Here is an 11270-nt window from a genome sequence, read left to right as displayed (position 1 = left end):
TTCATGGTCAAATAACTGGATTTTTTGGAAATTATGCATTGATACTCCTAAACTTCCAGAACTTGAATTTTTGTACTTGAGGTCATGAATGAACATTTCAAAGAACCGCTTGTTTACTTTCAATGGCATTGATATCTTTGTGCATCGATGTTTATACATCTATTCAAATATTTAGTCCTTGACATTTATACATGGTAAAGCGAATGTGTTGACGTTAGTGATAAGAAGAGTAGATTTTATAAGGTTAGTTCAGTTGAGACAAAGCTGGAAATCATTAGACATCCTGGAAGTGGTGGATTTTAGCATCAATCACATACTTGGACTTAAGCCTGTTGACTCTGTTCATTTGTGGGAAAAAAGAGATAAAAATTAAAGAACACATATAAAATGCTGAAAAACATATTCCTGAAGAATATATCTGAAAGGTGATGTGGACCAATTCTGTATATAAAAATTAATTCCAGATGGAATAAAATTAAAAGATAAAACAAGGAAACCACAAAAGTACTAGAAAAAAACACTAATAAAATGTTTTCTAATCTCAAAGTTGGGAAGACTTTTCCAAGCATAATATAAATAAAATCCAGAAGCCTTAACAGAAAAGACTTTACTTGGACTGCATACAAATATTTAAGCTTCTGGAGAGAGAGAGAGAGAGAGAGAGAGAGAGAGAGAGAGAATGTCAGTAAATAAAGTGAAAAGGCAAAGGGAAATTGGGAACATTTTTGGAACACAAAATTAGAGCAAGCCCTAATATTTCCAATATATAAAGAGTTTTTAAAATAAGATAAAGCCAAATAAATGGTCAGCAGAATATATGAATAGAAAGTTCACAGAAGAGGAATTCTAAATGATTCTAAATGATATGCAAAAGGATGATCAACTTCACAAATAATTAAATACAAAATAAAAAGTATTTTTCTCATTTTAGATTGGCATAGGTCTGATGTTTGATGATACCAGTATTGGGAAAAAGCTATGGTGGTAGGAAAGAAAATTGATATAGTTTCTTTGGAGAGCAACCTGATAATATAAAAAATGTTCATGCTCTGTGACCTAGCAATCTACTGTCAAGAACTGATCCAACAGAAATATCCTTTCAGATGTACACACACACAAAATAGGTACATACTTAAGGATATTCATTGTAATATCGTATCTGCTTAGATTTACCAGGTTCTCAGAATCTGCTTTTTATTTATGTTTTATTGTTATTTCTTTAAGTAGGCTCAAGAGATCAAGAGTTGCATGTTCTACTGACTGAGCCAGTCAGGTGCCACCTGGAACCTTCTTTTTAAAAATGACATTTTTAGGGCAGCCCTGGTGGCCCAGCGGTTTAGCGCCGCCTTCAGCCCAGGGTGTAATCCTGGAGACCTGGGATTGAGTCCCACATTGGGCTCCCTGCATGGAGCCTGCTTCTCCCTCTGCCATTCTCTCTCTCTCTCTGTCTGTCGAGAACAAATAAATAATAAATAAATAAACAAGACATTTTTATTGTGTTGTTTTCTGATTAGAAGTACTTGGGTACATTGTAAGAAACTCACAGAACACAGTTCTGTTAAAATAGAAAACAAGTTCCATCCTAAAGATGAGTACTGCTAACAGTTCAGAGAGTATTATTTTCAGATAATTTTTGTACATAAACATATGTAATAAGATTGACACTTGCTTTCCAAACAACAACTGAATAGATTCAGATAAATATTTTGAGATATACTTCTCCTCACCCCAACTCTTACTATTTGCTATCTGAAACTCAGGAGCTGAATACATCAAAAAACTTAATATCCTTCACTATCTGAATTCACTACCCACATTTTAACTCTTGCTCTCTGAATTTAGAAATAAATAAATTTGGATAGCCAGGGATAATTGTGCAAATATTTTTTCTCTTACAAAAATTGGATTGTAATATATATACTATTCAACAACTTACCTTTTTTGCTATATTTGTGACACTATTCCACGTTAGTTCATAAAGATCAATCTTATTTTTTTAATGTCCACATAGTATTTCACTATATAATTATATCAAAATTAATTGAGTGAATTTCTTATTGAAGATCGTTTACTGGTAACCTAAGTATATGCACATGGAAAAGTGTCTCGATAATATATTTTTTTCTCTTCTCTTCCCACTCTAAGAGTGTATGACTGTGGATCTACTTTTAATTTAGAGCTACATGGTTTAGCTCTTAATTATAAGCTAAATTATAATTATATTTTTAACGTATGCATGTTTATCTAATCTCCTCATACACTGTAAATTATGAACTTTTTAAAAAGAGGTATTATCTTCACTTCTGTGTCTTCCAAAATGTCTATAAAACTGTTGGGCACACACTTCGGCAAAGCCTCAAAAAGTTACACATAGTGTTATCCTCTGACCCAGCAATCCACTTTTTTTTTTTTTTTTGGCAATCCACTTTTTAAAAAAACAATTTTAGAATATGATTTAAAATTTCGGTCTGTTTTATATCAACTGCATTTTTTTCTTATTTTTTTTAAGATGTTATTTATTCATGAGAGACACAGAGAGAGAGGCAAAGACATAGGCAGAGAGAGAAGCAGGCTCTCTGCAGGGAGCCTGATGTGGGACTCAATCACAGGACCTCAGGATCACAACCTAAGCCAAAGACACTCAACCACTGAGCCACCCCGGTGCCCCCATCCTTTTTACCTTTTGACCTCCTTCACCCAAACAATATTTTTATGTTAAAAAGTAAGTGGGACAGTATGTATGGTCTGTCTAAAATTTTTTTTTTAAGATTTTATTTATTCATGAGGGACACAGAGAGAGACAGAGACACAGGCAGAGGGAGAAGGCTCCCTACAGGGAGCCTGCTGCAGAACTCAACCCCAGAACCCTGGGATCACAACCTGAGCCAAAGGCAGATGTTCAACCACTGAGCCCCCCAGTGCCCCTGGTCTGTCTAAAGTTTTGTAAAAAGAGAAAATAAGCTGGTTAATATAAATACAGAAATTTTTTTTGGTGAAATATATACCCCACTGGTAACAGTCATCAGAGATAAGATTGGGACAAGGGAAGGTGGGCAACATGAGAAGTAGTTACTTTTTGTGTTATAGTTTTCAATAATGTCTGAATGTTTTTACTATGCAAATATTATTTTAGAAGCAGGAAAAAGTAAAAATAAAAAATATACAAAGGGGGATCCCTGGGTGGCGCAGCGGTTTGGTGCCTGCCTTTGGCCCAGGGCGTGATCCTGGAGACCCAGGATCGAATCCCATGTCGGGCTCCTGGTGCATGGAGCCTGCTTCTCCCTCTGCCTGTATCTCTGCCTCTCTCTCTCTCTCTCTCTCTGTGTATGTGACTATCATAAATAAAAATTTAAAAAAAAATATACAAAGGTACTAAAGAATGTTCCTTCTAATATGCTTTGAAATAGTGAAAAATTGGATGCTGTAAATAATTGGCTAAATAAGTTATAATACATCCATATATTGGAATACAATTCAGCTTTCCCCAGAATACACTTATCATGTCACGCTCTCAAAAATAAGGGGCACCAGTATAGCTCACTTGGGTCCTGGGATCATGACCTGAGCCGAAAGCAGATGTTCAGGCAGCCCTGGTGGCTCAGCGGTTTAGCGTGGCCTTCAGCCCAGGGCCTGATCCTGGAGACCTAGGATCAAGTCCCGTGTCAGGCTTCCTGCATGGAGCCTGCTTCTCCCTCTGCCTATGTCTCTGCCTCTCTCTCTCTCTCTCTCTCTCTCTCAGGAATTAAAAAAAAAAAAAAAAGAAAAGGCAGATGTTCAATCACTGAGCCACCCAGGCCCCCCTTAAAGTGTGTTTAAAGGAAAAATATTTTACACTGTTTTAGTTTTTAAATTAAAATTAAAATTAATTAAAATAAAATTTAAACATTCAGTTCTCCAGTCGCACTAGTCACATTTCAAGTGGTAATTATCCTCATGTGGCTGGTGGCTGCATTATTGGACAGTGCAGATGAAGAACATTTCCATCATTATAGAAGGTCTATTGGACAGTTCTGGTCTAGACATTGACTTGAGCTCTTGGCTGATAAAATCTTATTAATCTTTGGAGCCCTATTACTAAACAGTGCTGATCATGTAGGAGATATTCCATAAATGAAGGATCCATTCGTGGATCCTGAACTGGGGTTACCATAAATGGGAACCCAATGGAGAAAGAGAGGGGTGAAAAAACAAATCTTCATAGTTTGGCATTGGGTGGCTTTGTTGACTTCCAGTTGAGGAAGGACAAATAGTTATTGTACCAGAGGTCTTTTGAGCTTGTTGTTGCAAACAGTAAATGACTTATGGAGTCTGTCTGTTCTCCCCAGCTGACTTAACATAAAAAAAGAATTTGTGTAATGCCCTTTTAGATCTAAGCAAAGGCTGTCTTTGGAAGAAGGGGGTGCCCAGTGTAAACTGGATCCTACTGGGTCCACACAATGGTTGTCTGTTGGTAGCAGGAGGGGGCAGCAGAGAGCTGCTAGGGTGGTGAGCTCTGGGGAGCCCCAAGATACTCATAGGTGAGAAAATGGAGTATTAGAGTGAACTCAAATCAGGAACTCAAGACCAAAAGGAAAGCCACCTTAGTAAGCACAGGATCAAGAGGGATGCCAAGCCAAGTTGAGAACAAGGTATAGGGAAAGATGCTGGGGTCTGTAGTTTCCCATCCCACCTCAGAGGGAAATTTGGTCTGTTCTTGCTTTCTTTTATTTAAATTTTAAGCAAAATGAAGAAAATTAAAATTCTTGTTAACCACACAGAACTTTTGGCAATTTCTGTAGCCAAATCACTAGGTTAATTTTTGAGGGTATTTCCTTCCTATATTATTTTTACTTTTCCCCTTATATAATTTGATTGTGTGTTTTGTTTTGTAAGTGGTATGTATGTATATATGTATTTATTTGTAAGTGGTTTCTAAAAAAACCTTAATATTCTGTGAATATCTTTCCATGTCTTATATATTCTTAGTATTCTTGTACAACATCATTTAAAAATTAAATTAAGGTGTGCCTGCATGGCTCAGTGGTTGAGTGTCTGCCTTCGGCTCAGGTCGTGATCCTGGGGTCCTAGGATCGAGTCCTGCATTGGGGTCACCGCAGGGAGCCTGTTTCTCCCTCTGCCTATGTCTCTGCCTTTCTCTGTGTCTCTCATAAATAAATAAATAAAATCTTAAAAAAATAAAAATTAGGGCAGCTGGGGTGGCTCAGCGGTTTAGTGCTACCTTCAGCCCAGAGCCTGATCCTGGAGACCAGGGATCAAGTCCCACGTCAGACTTCCTGCATGGAGCCTGCTTCTCCCTCTCCTTGTGTCTCTGCCTCTCTCTCTCTCTCTGTCTCTCATGAATGAATAAATAAAATCTTAAAAAAAATAAAATATTTATTTTTAAATTTTTATTATTGAAGTATAGTTGGCATACAATGTTATATTAGTTTCAAGTGTATAAAATAGTGATTTGACAATTCTCTACATTGTGCTCACCATAACTGTAGTCATCATACAATGTTATTACAATATTATTGATCATATTCTTGGGGCGTCTGGTTGGTTCAGTCAGAAGAGCATATGACCCTTGATCTCAGGGTCATAAGTTTGAATCTCACATTGGTTGAAGAAATTACTTAAAATAAATATACAATTTAAAGAAGACAGTATTATTGACTATATTCTTTAGTTGTACCTTTCATCTCAGTGACTTATCTATTTTATAATCGAAGTTTGTACCCCTTAATCCCCTTCACCTACAACATGATTTTTAATGGTCCCCTCATCTTTGGTTGGTGTGGATTTGCTCTGCCTGATTAAACCAATTGCTAATTAGAAGACATTAGGATTTTTCCAGTTTCACCATTTGAAATAATATAAATACGAGCTAAATCTTTGTGCCTATCCATAACGATCTTCTTAGAATAAATGTTAGAAGTTAGTTGGACAATTAGGTAGTCAGGGCCAGAGTCCCCAACAATAAAGTCAGGACAGCTAAAATAAAACAGCACTGACATCCTGTTTTGCAGCTTAGACAGGATCACACTAACATTCTGCTCTGCAGCCTTTGCAGAAATGACTTCTGCAAAACGTCCTAAAATAAGACAATGAACCACAAAGCATTAGTCAATATCACAGGCAAGGAGCATTTAAGACAGAAGCCCCCGGATGTCAGCAGAAAAAGACCATTGGCATGTGGATATTAACCTAAGAGGTAGACAGATATGTAACCAAAGCCCTGATTGGCACGACTCAGCACACCCAATTGCTTAAGATAGTTCCTCAAAAGAGCTCATAAAAAACCTCTAAACTTAGAAAGTCCGGGGCAACCCTCTCGGGCCCTCCTCCCTTTCTGGGAGCTTTATATTCTTGCTCAATAAACTTTGCCTTGCTGCCCACCACTCTTCATGCTCTTCATGTGGTCTGCCTCTTTGTTCTTTGAAGCAGTGTGACTGAGAACCGCAGGCACTAAAGGCAGAGAAATACTGCAATAATGCTAGGTGTAGAGGTCCAGATCTATATGTTTTTGGATTCCAATTGCCAAATCCCTCTCTTGGAAGGCTGTAAAAGTGTACACTTGTCCATCAGTACCCGTTTTCCCAAACCCTCACCAGTTCTGAGTAGTATTAAAAATTTAAGGCAGCAAACAAGCATCTACCACCACCAAAAAACCCAACAATTTTGCCAACCTGATTGCTAAAAAAACAAAACAAAACAGCATCTCATTTTTAAAAATAGCATTTCTTTGGTTACTAGAGATATTGGACATTTAAAAAAATTGGTCCCATATTTGTGTGTGTGCCTTTTTTTTGTTATTGTCCATTTTCCTTTTTTTCAGATTTTTTTTTTTAAAGTAATCTCCACATTCAGCATGGGGCTCAAACTCACAACCCCGAGATCAAGAGTTGCACCCTTGCCCAAGTGAGCCAGCCAGGACCCCCAATTTATTGTCTATTTTCTACAAGATCCTTTCTTGTAGAGTTTTCTAAGTGCTGTCTACAGAATGAGGTTATTAATCTTTTAAAATATATGCTGCAACAAATAAATAAATAGTTGGAAATATTTCCCAGTTTACATTGCCTCTTCATTGTTTTTGCATGTGACTTCCCAAAGGTTTTATTTAAAATTTTTTTTATTATTTATTTTTATTTTTAAAGATTTTATATATTTATTCATGAGACACAGAGAGGCAGAGACATAGGCAGAGGGAGAAGCAGGATCCCTACAGAAAGCCTGACACAGAACTCTATCCCAGGACCTCAGGATCATGCCTCGAGCTGAAGGCAGACACCCAACCACTGAGCAACCCAGGCGTCCCTATTTTTTTTTTTTTAATAAGCTTTTTATTTTGGAGTAATTTTTTGGGACAATTTTACATTTAAGGAAAAGTGGCTGAGACAGTATGGAGAGTTCCTATCCACCTTTCACCCAACCTGCCCCAATGTTCCCTTCTTATATAATCATGGTGTATTTGTCCAAAAAGCAATAAATACCATACGGTTTTAAAGTTGCCCGTTCATGAGTGCCAGAGAAGCAAGCAACTTGTATCGAATTCATCTTCCTCTGATGGAAAATCTGGTTGAAAGTTTGGTTGATGGACATTTGGAGCACATTTTTTTCAGACATGATAATTTTGTGTATTTCTTGGTCAGAGTCCAGAAGTCTATGTAATTTAGAATATTCTGAAATTCGTCATTAAGAGTGTACTAACAGGGATCCCTGGGTGGCGCAGCGGTTTGGCGCCTGCCTTTGGCCCAGGGCGCGATCCTGGAGACCCGAGATCGAATCCCACGTCGGGCTCCCAGTACATGGAGCCTGCTTCTCCCTCTGCCTGTGTCTCTGCCTCTCTCTCTCTCCCTCTGTGACTATCATAAATAAATAAAAAAAAAAAATTATAAAAAAAAAAAAAAGAGTGTACTAACAGAGCAGTAGGAGTCTTTTACTATGAATAGTTGTTTCTACATGCCAAAGCATTCAGAGTTTTGATTTTGAAGGACTCTGGAAACTCTGTTGGGGGTTTAATCTCCTGTGGTTCCATTTAATCCCCACTCTCCCTGCTATCAGGCCGCTCACTTCCTGGGGTTAAAGGGCAAAAGTGGGAAGTGTGCCTAACATCATCCTTAATAGGAAGTAACATGCCATTAGAGCCTTTTCTAAAGAGAGCTATCATCTTTCTCTTTCTAAATTACAGCTTCCCCACTGATAGATTGATAAAGAAGCATTTGGTCTAAAACAGTCTTTTCCTAGAGCAGAGTGGAATTACCTGGGATAGCAGGACAGGACAGTGTCAGAACGGTGACCCATGATCTGAGCATGGAGTTCCTCATGTCTGCCCCACCTCTGATCAGCCCTGATCCAGGGCTTTGTGTAAGTCACTTCCCCTCTGGCGCCTCATTTCCTCATCTGCAAAGCAAAGGGGCTTCAATGATCTCTTTCTGGTTGGAGATTTCTCAGTAATTCTCAAAAACAGATTTTATTGGGGTTGATAGATACGTTTATGATGTGGATTGCTGTGATGGTTTCCTGGATGTTTATGCCAAAATTTATCAAATGGCATATATTAAATATAGGCAGTTTATTGTTTGTCATGTATATCTCAGTATGGCTATCTAGCCTGGATTTTCTCCAGTCTGTGCTTTCTCCTTCAATTTCTTTCTTTCTTTTTTTTTTTTTTTTTAAATTACTATTTTTGGGGCACCTGGGTAGCTCAGTGGTTGAGCATCTGCCTCTGGCTCAGGTTGTGACCCCGGGGTCCTGGGATTGAGTCCCAGATCAGACTCCCTGGAGGGAGTCTGCTTCTCCCTCTGCCTATGTCTCTGCTCTCTGTGTGTGTGTGTTTCTCATAAATAAATAAATAAATAGATAAATAAATAAATAAATAAATAAATAAATAAATAAAATCTTTTAAAAATTACTATTTTCATCCATTCCAGGGAATGTTCATTCTGCTTATCGCAGGCATCATCCTTGAGTCCTCTCTCTTCTGTAGACTGTCAAGGCTGTGTGTGGGGTCCAAGCTTCTCTTGAATGCCCACTGTGGCTCTAGGTTCATTTCCAGTATCCTTTTCAGGAAGTATCTTATCTCTAATGAATGCAATTCATTGGGTAGTACTTCTTAGCAAAAATTCCTCTTTGTTCGAAGGCGTGTTGTAAGGGCGATAAAACAAATTCTCACAGTGGAGGGTTGCCTGAGTGGCTCAGTCAGTTAAGCATCTACCTTCAGCTCAGGTCTTCATCTCCGAGTCCTGAGAATGGGACTCGCATTGGTTCCCTGCTCAGCCGGGAATCTGCTTCTCTTCTCTCCCTCTACCCCTCCCCTCTGCTCATGCTCTCTTTCTCTCTCTCAAGCACATAAATAAAATCTTAAAAACAAACAACAACAACTTCTCACAGTGGAACTTCCCAGCATGACATGGGGATGAGGAGGCTGCAGGAGGCTATGTGGAGGTGGTGATTTGCCATTCCTTTAACACCCCCTGGAAAGCATCCTTTCCCTAACTTCTTCCATTCCCAGCCAGGCATCAGCCACTCAGCACAGACTCATGATTCTTCCATGGAAACACTTTTGAGCCCATCTCATGCATTCCGTCTGCTACCACCTAGTCCAGATGCACCACTTTAAATCTGGCTTTCTCCAGGAAGCTCCTTACCTGGCTCTCTGCTTAGTGTCCCTGCCTTGAGCCCACTCTACTAGATGTATCATTTTCAGTAGTGCCTTCCTCAATCACGTGCCGACTCAGCAACCTCCTGAGGTTCTCCATTTCTACCTTTCATCAGGGGTAAACTCCATTTGGACTGTGAGGCCCTCACCATCAGCCCTTCTCATATCCTCTCCTATTTCACATTTCTCGCCATGCCCAGAGGCATGTCGGTCCAAGTAGGGCATGTTTCCTCCTGGACCCAGCTGTGTGCCACATATTTCCCAGGTCTGTACCTTTCTCATCTTTCCCTACCACCAGGTTGTCCTCAGTAAATCCTACCTGTCTTAGGACTTACTCTGCTCAGACCCCATCTTTTCTGAGAAGCTTTTAACTGATTCTCCAAGTACATTCATTTCAATTCCTATGACTACTGGTTACTTGCTAGGTGCTGGGCACATGAGGATGAATTGCAGCCTCTGTCTTCTCCTGACACCCAAGAGAATGAAAAACCAAGTTAATCCAGGAGTTTTTTAAACCAGAAACACCATATATATATGTATACCTTTCCCCTTCAAGTAGGTACTTGAGAATTTTAACTCCCGGATTTAAAGTGTGTGCAGAGGAAGAATTTGACATACAGAGGACAGAAGAAAATTTTCTTGTGTCTGTTTGTGGTTGATTCTTGCTGGGCTGAACACAATGTGTGTGAATGATTAAGTCCAATAAAGTATGATTCCTAAAATTAGGTTGTTCTATCTTTCTCTTTCGCCATGGAGAACAAAGTCAGATTATGCAGATTTATGTTTATAGACAAGGAAAGATCACCTTTGCTTAAGAAACCCTTTGCTTGGGGCGGCCCAGGCGGCCCGGGTGGCTCAGTGGTTTAGCGCCACCTTCGGCTTGAGGTGTGATCCTGGGGACCTGGGATTGAGTCCCACGTCCGGCTCCCTGCATGGAGCCTGCTTCTCCCTCTGCCTGTGTCTCTGCCTCTCTCTCTGTGTGTGTCTCTCATAAATAAATAAATAAAACTTAAACACTTAAAAAAAAAAAGAAACCCTTTGCTTAAAAATCAGAATATATGGGGATCCCTGGGTGGCGCCGCGGTTTGGCGCCTGCCTTTGGCCCAGGGCGCGATCCTGGAGACCCGGGATCGAATCCCACGTCGGGCTCCCGGTGCATGGAGCCTGCTTCTCCCTCTGCCTGTGTCTCTGCCTCTCTCTCTCTCTCTCTCTCTCTGTGTGACTATCATAAAAAAAAAAAAAAATCAGAATATATGATATCGTCTAATCTTCAAGAAAAAAAGAAAAAGCTCTAAAACATAGAAAGAAATTGGTGAAAGGTATACACCAAATGATTTTCTTCAGGTGGAGGAACTCTTGGTGATTAAATAAAATGCTTCCTTTTCATCCAAACTTTCTATAACAAGCAATTTCACTGTCATAATCAGAAAGACATTTTCATTTTGGGAAAAAGCACAGAAACAAGGACATCAATTTGGTAGAAATGCAGATGGATCACTTTAGAAACAGTCCAAAATTGAATATTAAAAGGCCTTCTGTTTTGTTTTAATATAGAGTGAGGACAGGAATGGGCCACCTCTACAGGGAGATTCAGCAGATGTGGACTGGGGGGTTGTAATGTTTCAGAGTA

The sequence above is a fragment of the Nyctereutes procyonoides genome, unplaced genomic scaffold, assembly GCF_905146905.1.
Source record: "Nyctereutes procyonoides isolate TBG_1078 unplaced genomic scaffold, NYPRO_anot_genome, whole genome shotgun sequence".
NCBI classification, from domain to species: domain Eukaryota; kingdom Metazoa; phylum Chordata; class Mammalia; order Carnivora; family Canidae; genus Nyctereutes; species Nyctereutes procyonoides.
The sequence above is the reverse complement of the archived record's forward strand: the minus strand, read 5'-3'. Positions refer to the sequence as shown.